The following is a 13,735-nucleotide window of genomic DNA, read 5'->3' on the forward strand; positions in this document are numbered from 1 at the left end:
GGGTCACCTAAGTCAGAATTGAGGAGAGGAGGTGAGACATGAAGCATTTTAATTTAGGTTAGATGTAAATTAAGATGTGACTCGTGGATAATTTAGCCAGAATGGACACTGTGGAAGAAAGTTGCAGAAATAGGGAACCACTGGGGCAGTTTCACCATTAGGTGCTTGAGTCTGATTTCTTTCTATTCATTCTGTCTGGGATTTTCTGGGCTTCATGTGTCTGTGGAGACATATGCCCTCATCTCTGGAAATTTTTCAATCATTTTCTTCTAATACAACCTCCATTCCATTCTGTTTTTCCTCTGAGATTCTTATTAATTCCAAATTGGACATTCTATGTCACTTACCTCTTGTGTAGTTCACACCCTTTTGATTCCCTATCCTTTTGTGGTTTTGTTTGTTTGTTTGTTTGTTTGTTTTGGAGATTTTCTTTACCTGTCTTACAATATATGCTGTTATTCCTTTCTTTAGCTGTGCCTAATCTGATGTTAAACCTATCCATTGTATCCATTGTATTCCTAGTTTGGGTTCTTATATTGTTTAGTTTTAGAATTTCTACTTGGTTCTTTCTAAAATCTGCTACATTACTTTTTTATCACTTCCTGTTTCCTAACCAAAATTTCCAGCTGAGGTTCTATCTCCCTAAACACAGTAAGTGTTGTTGTTTGATTGTTGGTTTCAGATCATTCTTACAATAGCAGTCTGTATGGTTCTGTCTCTGTTGTCTGTTTTTTTCTGTAGACACTCACTCATGGTGTCTTGTCTTTTAGTGTACCTAGTTATCTTTAATTACTTGCTATGTATTGTATTCTTAACCATATTTGTTAAAATAATTTGAGGCCTAGAATGATGTTAATTTCTTCAAAAAAAAAAAAAAAGATTTTCATTAGCTCATTAGCTTCTATCATATGCCTGAGGGTACTAACTATCCGGGACAATTTAAACAAAATCAAAAGATTGCGGTTTTCTGGGCCATTCTAATGATTCGAAGACTAGCTAGCTATAGTCTGAGCTAGAGCTGGTTTAGTTCCACTTCACATTTTCTCCTACCACACAGCACTTTTGAGTCTCAGCTACAAATGGAAATGGTTTACCAGGATCACTACTCTTGATGGCATACAAAATCCCATTTTAGTCCTCCTAGCTCTGGAAGGCTGCCAAAAGACAGCTCAATATTTTAGCTGTTTATTTGATACCAGCAAGTTTTCCTGAGCGAAAGTGGCCCTGAAAGTATGGCTCACCTCTCCGGGATTCTATCTGTTCCCAGATCTAAGCCAGTACCCTTCACTCTCATTCTAGGTCTTTGACACTATTAAGATGTTTTTGTATTTTATACAGCTCATCTAAGTATCTTCAGCTTTCAGCCATTACTGAATACAAAATCTTAAGAATAGTAATGTGCCCAGAGATCTCAAATCTTCTGAATAGTATAAGCAGGCTTGGAAAAAGATTTGTTTCAAATCCTAGATTCTTTCTTCTACATTCTACTGCTCAATCCAGAAGATAATGTGATTGATAGACAGATGATAGATAGATAGATAATAGATAGGTAGGTTAGACTGATGATAGATAGATAAAACTAACACTTACTAAACCCCCAGTCTGTAAGGCACTCTGTTCAAAGAGCTTTAGATTTTTAAACTCATTTAATCTTCAAAACAATCTTGGGTGCGACAATTATTCCCATTTTACAGATGAGGAAATTGAGGCCCAAAAAGATTAATAAATTCATCCAAAGTCACACAGCTAGCAATAATTGAGCTGGAATTCGAACGTGAGTCCAACTCCAGAGCCTGTGCTCCTAACTACAAAGTTTTAAACAAAACTGTCCTATTTTCAAGAACCTGAGAATCACAGATCCTACTGTTTAGATTCAGGCACAAATATCAATTCTAGGACTATTGATTTCTCCAAGATGAGTTTCGTTCTATTTCTACCTACCCCTGCCTAACAAAGTCTTCAGTTCCAGGTATCAGGAAGGGTTTTTTTGAAAACACATCTTCAGTTCTATAAATGACAACCATCCGCATCACCTCCATCAGATACTACCCTCCAAGGGAGACCAAAAGAGTTCGCAGGCTAATCAGTGCTCCTGCCAACCTCGTAAGTTGAAAAAAGGGTGAGGCAGTAAAGGGGAAAATGTTTTTATTGTCTCCATTTTGCAAAGGCAAATTCCAAGCCAAAGTGGATGAGTCATCCACAGAGATCAGAATCCAACACCTGGTCTGTTCCACCCCTCTGAATTCCCTCCTACCATGGGGGACTTTACCCCATAAAGAAAGCCACTTCTCTTCCAAGAAATATGCAAAATAGACTGTGGGCCACCAGGGACAGGGCAGTGGGAGACAGATGCATACAAGATCTGTGAGTCTTCCTAGGGAGTAGGGGATGCCATATCTTGAAATTTTAGGACATTAATAATCATCCAAATTACTATTAATGGAGCATTCACCACTGGGCTAAGGCACCTGCATGCCTTTTTTAAATCCTTGGACAACCCTCTAATGAAGATTCTGTTCTTATTCTCGCTTTCAGATTAGGAAACGGAGACCTGGGAAGGGCCTTACGACAACTTGCTATGACCACCTAGTTAGGAAGAAGCAGCCCTTTGGTTTAACCCTCTGAAATCAGTGATCTTCCATTGCCTTTCTTTCCCCACCTCCAGACATGTTTCTAGATACTGAGAGACAGAGTAGGGACAGGGAGCTTCCTTGGGGCCTGGGCTCACACACAGCTGAGGGAACTGAACGCCAGAGCAAAGGACACCAGGAAGAGAAGAGGGTTTCCCTGAAAACAGCAGGGTGGGTGCAGGCTGACGTGTTTGTCAACATGACAATCTGGACACACCTGGAAACAGCTGCTCCACCCCCCAGTTGGCCGCTAATGGGGCAAGTGCAGCCAGGTCATGTTCTTCCAGTTACTCTCTTCTCATTTCTTCAGAGCTGTATGAAGGCCAAGTCCCATCAAAGGAGCTCCCAAGGATACCTATCCCCATCTTACCTGAGGATAAAGCTTTAGATATATTTTGGCACTGAGGCCCACCCGCTGGGAAGAACTTTGTCATCCCAAAGAAAGCGCTGCCCCAGGTTCATGAGCTGAGTGGCTTTGGAAGGGAATCCCTGCCCCCAAATACTTCTCTTACCTTGACATACCACATTGGCTGGAATTCCACCATCAGAGTTGTCCTCCTTTGCTGAAAAAATAGTAAAGTCTCTTTCAAAATGTAAACATTCCCAGAAAGGGTCCTGAATTTCTGTCAATCTTAATTTTTTCTCCCATAAATACTTCTTTTCCCAGATTTTTGGAACCTGCTACCATCTGTCTGCTGAGAGTCTGACCCATAAAAGGTCCCTAATAAATATAGTATCTGTTATCTGATGAATGCTCAAAAATGACTAAACACATAAACAAGAAACAGCCTAAAATTAGAAAGGAAGCTCAAAGAGATCCCCGCTTCATCCAATCTTTCTCTTTCTCTCTTTTTTTTAATAGAGTTAAACATACAGCAGAGTTGCATTAACTTGTTCTTTGGGGGGCATACACATGAGTTTTATAATGTTCCACAAAAAGTACTATGACTAAAGGTACTTCTGCACCAGAAAGGGCTCAGTACACACCCTGGCACCAGAATGTAAGCTCAGAATGTATTGCAACTGATAATCTTAGTATTTGGGGCCTTGAACTTGGAGACTTTTTTTTTTTTTAAGATTTTATTTATTTGACAGAGAGAGATCACAAGTGGGCAGAGAGGCAAGCAGAGAGAGAGAGAGAGGAGGAAGCAGGCTCCCTGCAGAGCAGAGAGCCCGATGTGGGACTCGATCCCAGGACCCTGAGATCATGACCTGAGCTGAAGGCAGAGGTTTAACCACTGAGCCACCCAGGCGCCCCCGAACTTGGAGACTTTTTAACATTTGGTCTAGATTATCTTAATCCCATCTAATTCTGTCTCTTAAGGAGCAAGAACCCCAATGGAGCAGAAAGTGGGAGAGGAGAGAAGCCACAGGCTGGAGCTCCATCTGTAAAATTGGTGGGCACTGCTAGGTGATTTTTAGCGCCCCTTTCTTGTACTCTGTGATGGGAAAATAGTAGAGAAAAAAGAGGGTACATGTTGGAAAGGAGTGGTCTGAAAGGCTAGAGGAAGTTGCTGAGCCCCTGAGGGCTATGTTGTTTATCTCATTTATTGTAACTAGTCTACAGATCCTGCCACACAAAGAGCAGGAGGGAGAACAGCGACTGTAGAGAGACCATCCGGTCATCTCGTCCTAGATTTCCCACTACAACCTCTTCTCTTCCAAATCTATGCCAAGGAACTAATATGGTTCCCTGGACATGGTAGGCACCCCACAAAAGTTTTTTGGCTCAAACATAATTATGCTTTCATTTTAGAAAATGGGGGGGATAACCACAAAGTATAAAGAGAAGAATATCCATCATCCATGAGCCCACTGCCAATAAATACTAATAGAAAAAGATAAGTAATATTTATTGGGTGATGATCATGTGCTGAGCACTTTATATGCTCTGTCTCCTTTAGTCATGTACTTAGCCACTGCTGACATTTCAGATTTCCTCCCAGGTTTTTTTTTTAAATACAAGATAAATATTTTTGATAGTTGTACTAAGCCCTTTATATATGTTTTGTTATCACACTTCTCACTATTATTTCTTATAATCCTCACAACAGACTTGGGAGGTATCTGTTTCTTCTCCTATTTTATAGATGAAATCACCCATGCTCTGGAGGTCAGTGACCTAAGGTCACAGAACTAATAAATGGCAGGGTTGGGATTTGAACCAGGATTGAACTGGCAGTAACGCCCATGGTTTTGTCCAACACCTGCTCTCTCGCTCAGCTTCCTAGGTGTTCTCCCTTGTAGGATGTGAGAGAGGAGCGATGGGCTGAATGTTCCCAGGGGGTCCTAGTGACAGGCCTTTGACATAGCGCAAAGGTTAAACACATGTAAGGTTTGGATGTTACTGTAAATGGCCAAAAAGACCCTTAATTCATACCACCCATACATCCAATGGGATAGCCATCTGATACCCAATGACCCACCCAGAAAGATATGGGCAGTGCCAAGAACCAATCAGGGTAGTAAGCAAGGACTGAGTTCCCAAGAACTGATAAATACCACTTTTATCACTTGTTCAGCCAGATAAAGGAGTGAACTTACCCATATCCTGAGTCTAGGATTGCCAGACAAAATCCAGAATATCCAGTTAAATTTGAATTTTGCCATTTGTTCAGCCACAGTCAACATTCTAGATGTACTTATATGTGTGAGTATAGAAACTAAAATATCTGTTCTGGGAGCCTGGGTGACTTAGTCGGTTGGGTATCTGACTCTTGGTTTCAGCTCAGGTCATGATCTCATGGATGGTGGGATTGAGCTTGTGTCAGACTCCACACTCAGAGGGGAGTCTGCTTTAAGATTCTCTCCCTCTGCTCCTCCCCCCACTCGTGTTTTCTCTTACTTCCTCTCTCTCAAATAAATAAATCTTTAAAAAAATGTATTATCTGTTTTTTATCTGAAATTCAAATTTAACTGGGTATCCTATGTTTTTATTTGTTAAAGATGGCAGCCCTAGAAAGAGGCCCCCTTTGGTTTTATTCTGTCTTATTTTTCCCCTCCCCATTTATCTTCAATTTCCACTTTTCCACTTCTGTTCTTCTCTCCCACCATAACAACCCAAATTGATTTTAATTAATATAAGTCCATCTAATTGACCTTTCATTTGTTTATTTTGATGTATACATAAATGCGAAATTGTATCATATGGATTTTTTTCTAATCCACACAATGGAATTGCACTATAAATCTCATTCTGTTCCTTCTTTTTTCCTCAACACTTTCTTCTTGAGATCTACACATGTTGCTACATATATATCCAGACCATTAGTTCTGGATTCTACATAACATTTCATTCAATGTATAGACCAGATTTTACCTAACAGTTCCCCAGTGGTAGACACCAAGGAAATGTCTACCTCCTGGCTTCAATCTAGGCCAGATTGTGTGCACATATGGTGTGTGTCAAATTAATCTTGTATTTATTTGTATTTCTCTATCTTACAGATGTGTATCAGACAGTTTTTCAGAGGAGCATTCTTAAGAGTGGGATAGCTTGTTCAGTAGGATACACACATACGTGATATTCAAACTATTTAACAGCCATCGAGATGTAAGCACTGCCCACTCAGAATCAGCACTGCCATGAACCAGATTGGTACCCACAAGCTGGACATCTGCCTTGCATATGCACAAACACAGTTTCATTAGTGCAACTAGAGTTACTCAGGAATGGCTCTGCCAGTAGGCACTCCACCAGAGTGCATGAAGATCCCCTTTTTTCCAAATGCTGTCACCATTTGCAACTACTAGTTTTTCATTTTTGCTAAATTGATGGGTCAAGTTACTTTCATTGTTATATTTATTTGTTTCCTCTGGTTATTCGTTCTTTTTCTTCATCTACTTTCCCCCTTTATTTGGGTTTCCACTTTATATCTATCAATTGCCTATTCATGCTTTTTGCCCATTATTCTACTGAGTATCCACACTTTTTTCCCTGCAGATGTATAGGACTTTCTTGTATTGCCAAAGAACAACATTGTCCAATAGAAATATATTGTGAGCCACATATATAATTAAAATTTTTCTAATAGCCACATTTAAAAAGTAAAAAGAAACAGGTGAAGTTAATTTTGACAATATATTTATTTAATTCAATATGTCTAAAATATTTCAATATGTAAACAATTTAAAATTATTCAGACACATTACATTGCTTTATTCATGCTAAGTCTTTGAAATCTGTTATCTGTTTTACACTTACAATGCAATTCAATTTGTACTAGTCACATATAAAGTATTCAACAAGCAAATGTGGTCAGTGGTATATTCAACAGTGCAGGCCTAGAACCTAGACTTGAGGCAATAATTCTCTGTTGGTTTAAGCTGAAAATTTTTCCTTCTAGTCCGTCTCCATCTGTTCACTTTGTTTATGGTGTCTTTTGTTTTTAAAAAATGTAAGTGTATATGTAGCTAAGTCCATTTTTTTCCAAAGAATTGTGTTTCACCCTCTTGTTTTTAAAAGCCATACTCATGCCGATATGTCCAAGATATAATCTTATACTTTTCTTCTATTAGCTTTATGGTTTTTATCTTTTGTAAGTAGATCTTAAGTCCATGGGGGATTTTTTTTTATATTGTTGGGAAGAGATTCAACTTCTTTTTATAGGACGAGTGGTTTTCCCAACACCATCTGCTAAATAATCTGTCCTCTCTCAACTCATTTATGAAGCCATGTCTATCATACATCAGCCTGCCATATATGTAGTCTGTTTCTGAGTTCTCTGTTCTGATATGTAATCATCACCATAACCCTTGTGTTTTAAATATGGTGATTAAAATTGGGGGGCACCTGGGTGGCTCAGTTAGTCAAAGCATCTGACTTTGGCTCAGATCATGATCTCAGGGTCCTGGGATTGAGCCCTGTGTCAGGCTCTGTGCTCAGTGGGGAGTCTGCTTCTCCCTCTCTCTGCCCCTCCCCCATTCATGCACATTCTCCCTCTCTCTCTCCTCTCTCAATTAAATAAATAAAAAATCTTTTTTAAAAAAAGTTGCAGAGAATTGGGTTAAATGGCCCAAAGTCATCCAAACAGTAAGTGTTAGACTTATGGTTTGAACCTGGGTATTTCTGATACTGTTCCATTAACACTGTATGTGGCTCCATGTAACAGAAACCAGACACAGTGGCTGGAACAAAAGGATTTCTTTTTCTTACATACCAAGAATTCTGGAGATAGACCAGTACAGGGATTGTGGTTCCAAGATACCACCCAGGATCCAGGAGCCCTCTATCTTTCCAACCAGCCATACTAGTGTGTGGGTTTTGTCCTCATGGTTGAAAGACAGCTGCTGTACCTCCTAGAATATGTTCTCATTTCCAGAAGGAAGAATCGGGAAGGGAGAGAACAAAGACAAAGGTGCACCCTCTGAATCTATGCCTTTTAATCAAGGAAATAATTGTTTTTCTGCAGGTATGACCAATAGATCTTTGCTACCATCTCCTTGGGAAGATAGGCCACAAGCACATGCCTAGCTGCAAGGGAATCTAGAAAATGGGGGGGAGTGTTAACTTTTTTAGCTGGGACAATTGCCCTTATTTTAGTCTGTTTGGACTATTATAACAAAATACCATAGATGGGTGACTTTAAAACACCAGAAATTTATTTCTCACAGTTCTGGAAGCTGGAAAGCCCAAGATCAAGGCCATGGCAGATTCGGTGTCTGGTAAGACCCCATTTCCCAGTTCATGAGCAACCTCACACAGCAGAAGAGCTGAGGCCTATTTCTTAAGAGCACCAACCTCATTCACAAAGATGCCACCTCATGACCTAATCACCTCCCAAAGCCCCCCCTCCCAAATACCATCACATTGGGGATGACCTTGAAACATACGAATTTTGGAGGGACACAAACATTCAGTCCATAGCACTACCCAAGTAAAATCCAGTTTCTGTTAAAAAATAAGAAGTGGAGAGACACCTGGGTGGCTCAGTCAGTTAAATGGAGCCTGCTTTTCTCTCTCTCCCTCCACCCCTCCCCACCACTCTCTCTCTCTGTCTCAAATAAATAAATAAAATCTTTTTAAAAAAAAAGTTAAGAAGGGGCATCTGGGTGGCTCAGTTGTTAAGCATCTGCCTTCAGCTCAGGGGTTCTCTCTCTCGCTGTGTCTCTCTCTGTAAAATAAATAAATAAAATCTTTAATAAATATCTTAATTAATAAAATTAGGAAGTAGAGAGTAGATACTGGACTGGCATCAGAATATGTTTACTGAAAAGCTAATAAAGCTTAAGCTTCAGGGAAACTCATTTGTCCATCCTCCTCCAATGCTCTATATTTAATTTTTTAAAATTTATTTTGGGGTTGGGGGGGAACAGGGACGGAGGGATTAGCAGAGGGAGAGGGAGAAGCAGACTCCACGTTGAGCACAGAGCCCAACACAGGGCTCAATCCCACAACCCCAAGATCATAACTTGAGCCAAGATCATGACCTGAGCTGAAATCAAGAGTCAGACACCCAACAAACTGAGCCACCCAGGCACCCCCGCCCCATATTTAATTTTATATACTTAGTTTCGTTTTCTTTTTCTTAACACCCCCTCCCCAAATTGCATAAACTTCAGGTTCCACAAAACCTGGACCCACCCCTGGTGGGCCTCTAGCTGTGCCTGCCACATGGGCCAAAGCCCACACTCTCTTGATTGCTTTGTGATTTTCTGGTTGTAGTAGGTGATGGCGTGAAGGGTGTGCTTAAGGTCGCCCAAGTAGGTACACATTTCCAACTAATGCCCCCAGGATCCACAACCACACTTTTTTTTTTTTTTTTACCAGAACAAGAGACCGAGAAAAAAAATGTTATTCTAAGTAAAAGAGACAAATAATAACTGTCATATTTGAGTGCCAACTACATGCTAGGCACTGTGCTGGGAGTTTGCCCATATGTTTTCTTTGATTAATTCTTACTCCAGCTGTTTGCAGCTCAGAGGGGTCCAAGGTCACGAAGTCTGTAAGTGGCCAAATTAGAATGTGAACCTAATGTCAAACCTTTCCATGCTTTCTACTGCATTTTGGCTAAAAGCTCCTGGAAGGCTTTGGGCTCATGCAAGATTGTAAGATTTAGCAAGTCAAAATACAAGTAAGTGATGAATAGTTCTTTGATGTAAGTATTATTTGTTGTTTGTCTGAAGTTCACACTCAACTGACTGTCCTGAATTTTATCTGCCAGTCCTACCTTTATAGATAGTTACTGGTGCCATGAAATGAAGAGGTTTTTTTGTTTTTTTTTTTAAGATTTTATTTATTTATTTGACAGAGAGAGAGAGAGATCACAGGTAGGCAGAGAGGCAGGCCGGGGGGGGGGGGGGAAGCAGGCTCCCTGCTGAGCAGAGAGCCTGATGCAGGGCTTGATCCTGGGACCCTGAGATCATGACCTGAGCCGAAAGTAGAGGCTCAACCCACTGAGCCACCCAGGTGCCCCGAAATGAAGAGTTATAAATTCTGTGCACGTATTGTTCTTAAACATTAAACAAGATAAAGTATAAAAAGTGCCCCCACTCAGTGAGATTGAACCTCTTGGTGCTGGACATTGGGATTGCAGGAACTGTGCTCTTGGCTGGGTGATCTAGGACAAGTTGATTTCTCTCTTTGGGCTCAGTTTCCCCTTCTGTAAGTTGAGGGGCTGCTGTAATCATTGCTTAGGACCCTGAAGGGGCAGTGTGTCCAGTGGTGGCCTGCCAACTCCAAGTCCAAGGGACTTCTCTTGCTAGGGAAGGCACATCATCTCTTTTTCCCCTTTGGCTGTTTTCAGAGACCAAAACCACTTTGGTGGTTGTGATGGGCCACATGGTTCAGTTGACTAGAACCTCAGCCAAGTTTCTGAAACTGTCCTGCTGAATCCCCATCCCAGGAAATGTTCTACGTGAAAAGGGGAGAGGAAGTTTTATGATTAAAGAAGTTTGGGAAACAATGTTGTCTATGTCCATTCCATAGATCCCTTGGTGATTCAAATGCACATATTTGTATAAGAAGGAATGCAAAAGTGAATCTTGTTTAACTCTATTTAACACCCCATTTCCCAAATTTGTTTGCAAAACATACCATGCAATAGGTGTCCCATGGGACACACTTTGGGACCCATTTATAGATCAGGTTTCTCTCTGTTTAACAAAGTAGGCAATACCTCTCTTATTCAAATTGTAATGTGAGGATAACGTGGGACTTTGTTTGTGACAGAACTTTCTTGAATCTCATAGACTATTCAGTGAAATACACCCATACAGATTCAATCTGAAAGTAAAAGAAGTATAAAGTCATTACGTGGATCAAAGTCAGTGTTTATATAATGGGTGTAATGAGTGTACATTAAACTCCCGAACAATCTGGACTAAGAAATGCTCATTTTCTAAATCATCTAATGAGTCCCCACCTGACTAGCTGCCAGAAAATTCCATCTCAGTCATATTTTGCAAAACCCTCCTCCGCCAAGAACTGTGCAAAAGTCCTTGGGAGCTTGTACAATCTGGACCATTCCAGGAGAGACCCTCTGACCATCAGCCCACCCTGGACTTGCTGGCCCACCATCCCAGCTTACTTTGAAGGTGGCATTTCTGTTGCCTTGGAGCCAAGCTTGTGTACAGGACATCTTTGGCCCTGGCCAGGATGGGAGCTGGGGGGCAGGGAGGTACAAAGGCGGGCTCTGTGTCTGGTATTGGAACTCCCTCTGCTCAGCCCATAGCCGTGCCCATCAGAGGTCCTGCCAGTTCCTCTTTTCTGGAACAAGTTAAATTTTTCTATCCTACCCTTCCTATTCTCTGGGAGAGCTCTCCCAATTCCTCCTCTGTCTCCTCCCTACTAGGAGCTGTTTCTGCCAACCCTTGGGGCCCCATCCTCTCGCAGACAATCCACTCTGGTCACCCAGAGGAGCTCAAGTCCTGGGGCTGTGATTTAAGGAGGCCTGGAAATTTCTGCTTCTAGCTACTTTCTTGGGATGAAAAACAGGAAGCTATCCATCATTCTGAGAACAAAAATACAAATTAATAATAGCTCAGCAAATGATCACAAAGACACAAGTAGTATGTTCTTCACTCTCCCTAAATAAAAAAGAAAGTAAAAACTAAACAAACAAACAAAAAACTAATGATGTGCTATATGTTGGCTAATTGAATTTAAGTTTAAAAAAATAAATAAAGTGAGCTGTTTAGGGGCACCTGGGTGGCTCAGTAGGTTAAGCATTTGCCTTTGGCTCGGGTCATGGTCTCTGGGTCCTGGGATCAAGGCCCACATCAGGCTCCCTGCCCAGCGGGGAGTCTGCTTCTCCCTCTGCTTCTGTCCCTCCCCACTCATGCTCTTTTTGTCTCTTCTCTCAAATAAATAAATACAATCTTTAAAAAAAATAAAGTGAAATGTTTGGAATGAGTTCCCTTTTATTTCTGATGAAAGATACACTTGCTTGTGAGCAAACTGTGTTGCTGGCAGAAAACTTAGAATGCCAACCACCTGCTCAGACCGTGGTCCCGACACCAAATGGATGAAGATTCCTCTAGATGCTGACTCAGTTGTAAGAGGAGGCAGACAAATTTCTTGAGGATGAATAGGTAATACTGACTCTGTAGGGTGAAGACAATTCCCCAGAAGGTGACCAAAGGGAGGAAAAGAAATTCCAAGCACTACCTTCCACCCACCCTCCATGCCCTCACCCTCACACCCTTCCTTACATGAGGAAAATATTCCGTCTCTCCTTCCTCCTCTTTTTGAGTCACCGCTGTTTATTTTAGAGCACAAGTTCACTGTCAAGAAACAGCCAGACAACCCTGGTGATTTTTCCTGTGATGTGGGGCCAAAGCTATAAAACCAGGACTTCACTCTGACATGAAATTACTCTCCTGGAAGTCTCCGTGCAGAGGATGGCTCAGTTGTTAGCGAGATGACTTTATGCTTTGTTTATGAAAGAGAGAAGGAAAATTAAGGTCAACAGAGAGAAGGGAGAAAGAAGGTGGGTGGAGTTCATTCACAGGAAAAACACTAACGCTCCAGGATTGTCAGAGCTGGCCATGAACTTGCCACCCAGTGTGGCCCAGAGGAAAACTCAGATGCATAGAACAGGTGTGGAGAAGAAGACCAAACTGACAGAGAGGACTATGATTGAGGTCCTGGGGTGCTGATATAGGTGGTCAGGGAGAAGTTTGAATCAACCTGGGGTCCATTCCATTTTAGGATGAATTTATATAGCTCTAAGTTCTAGATTGGAGACTTGCCTTTTCTGCTTGGAGATTTGATTACCATTATTGAGCAACTAGTATATGTCAAGGAATATGCCAGGCACTGAGGGCACAAAGATATATAAAAAGAGCCATTATTCTAAAATTTAAGATCCCAACTTATCTCAGTCTCAATTTACTTGTCTCTATAATGGGCATGATAATTTCTACTTCCCAGGGTTGTCAAGAATCTTAAGTTGAAGGTACAGTAGTATACTTCTGTTAACTATAAAACACTGTACAAACACTCTCTTTTTTGCAGCCACTATGCAAACAGTATGGAGGTTCCTCAAAAAATTAAAACTAGAATTACCATATGACCCAGTAATTCCACTACTGAGTACTTACCAAAGAAAACAAAAACACTAATTTGAAAGATACATGCATCCCTGTTTTTATTACAACATTGTTTACAATAACCAAGACATGGAAGCAGACCAAATGTCCATCAATAATGAATGGGTAAAGAAGATGTGGTATAATGTATGGGGAGAGGGGGCATATGCATGATGGAATATTACTCAACCATAAAAAAAGCATGACATTTTGCCATTTGCAACAACATGAATGGACCTAGAGTGAAATGAACACCAGGTGAATTAAGTCAGTCAGAGAAAGACAAATACCATGTAATTTCACTCACATGTGGAATTTAAGAAACAAAAACAAATGAACAAGGGAAAAAAAAAGAAAGAAAGAAGGAAACAAACCAAAAAGAAACTCTTTACTATAGAGAACAAACTGGCAGTTTCCAGAGGGGAGGTGAATGAGGGGACAGGGAAAACAGTTAATGGAGATTAAAACTACACTTATCATCATGAGCCCTGAGAAATGTACAGAACCGCTGAATTTTGTACACCTGAAACAGAATAATACTGTATTTAATTTTATTTGAGTAAAAAAATACAAAT

The sequence above is a fragment of the Lutra lutra genome, chromosome 4 (genome assembly GCF_902655055.1).
Source record: "Lutra lutra chromosome 4, mLutLut1.2, whole genome shotgun sequence".
In the NCBI taxonomy this organism is placed as follows: domain Eukaryota; kingdom Metazoa; phylum Chordata; class Mammalia; order Carnivora; family Mustelidae; genus Lutra; species Lutra lutra.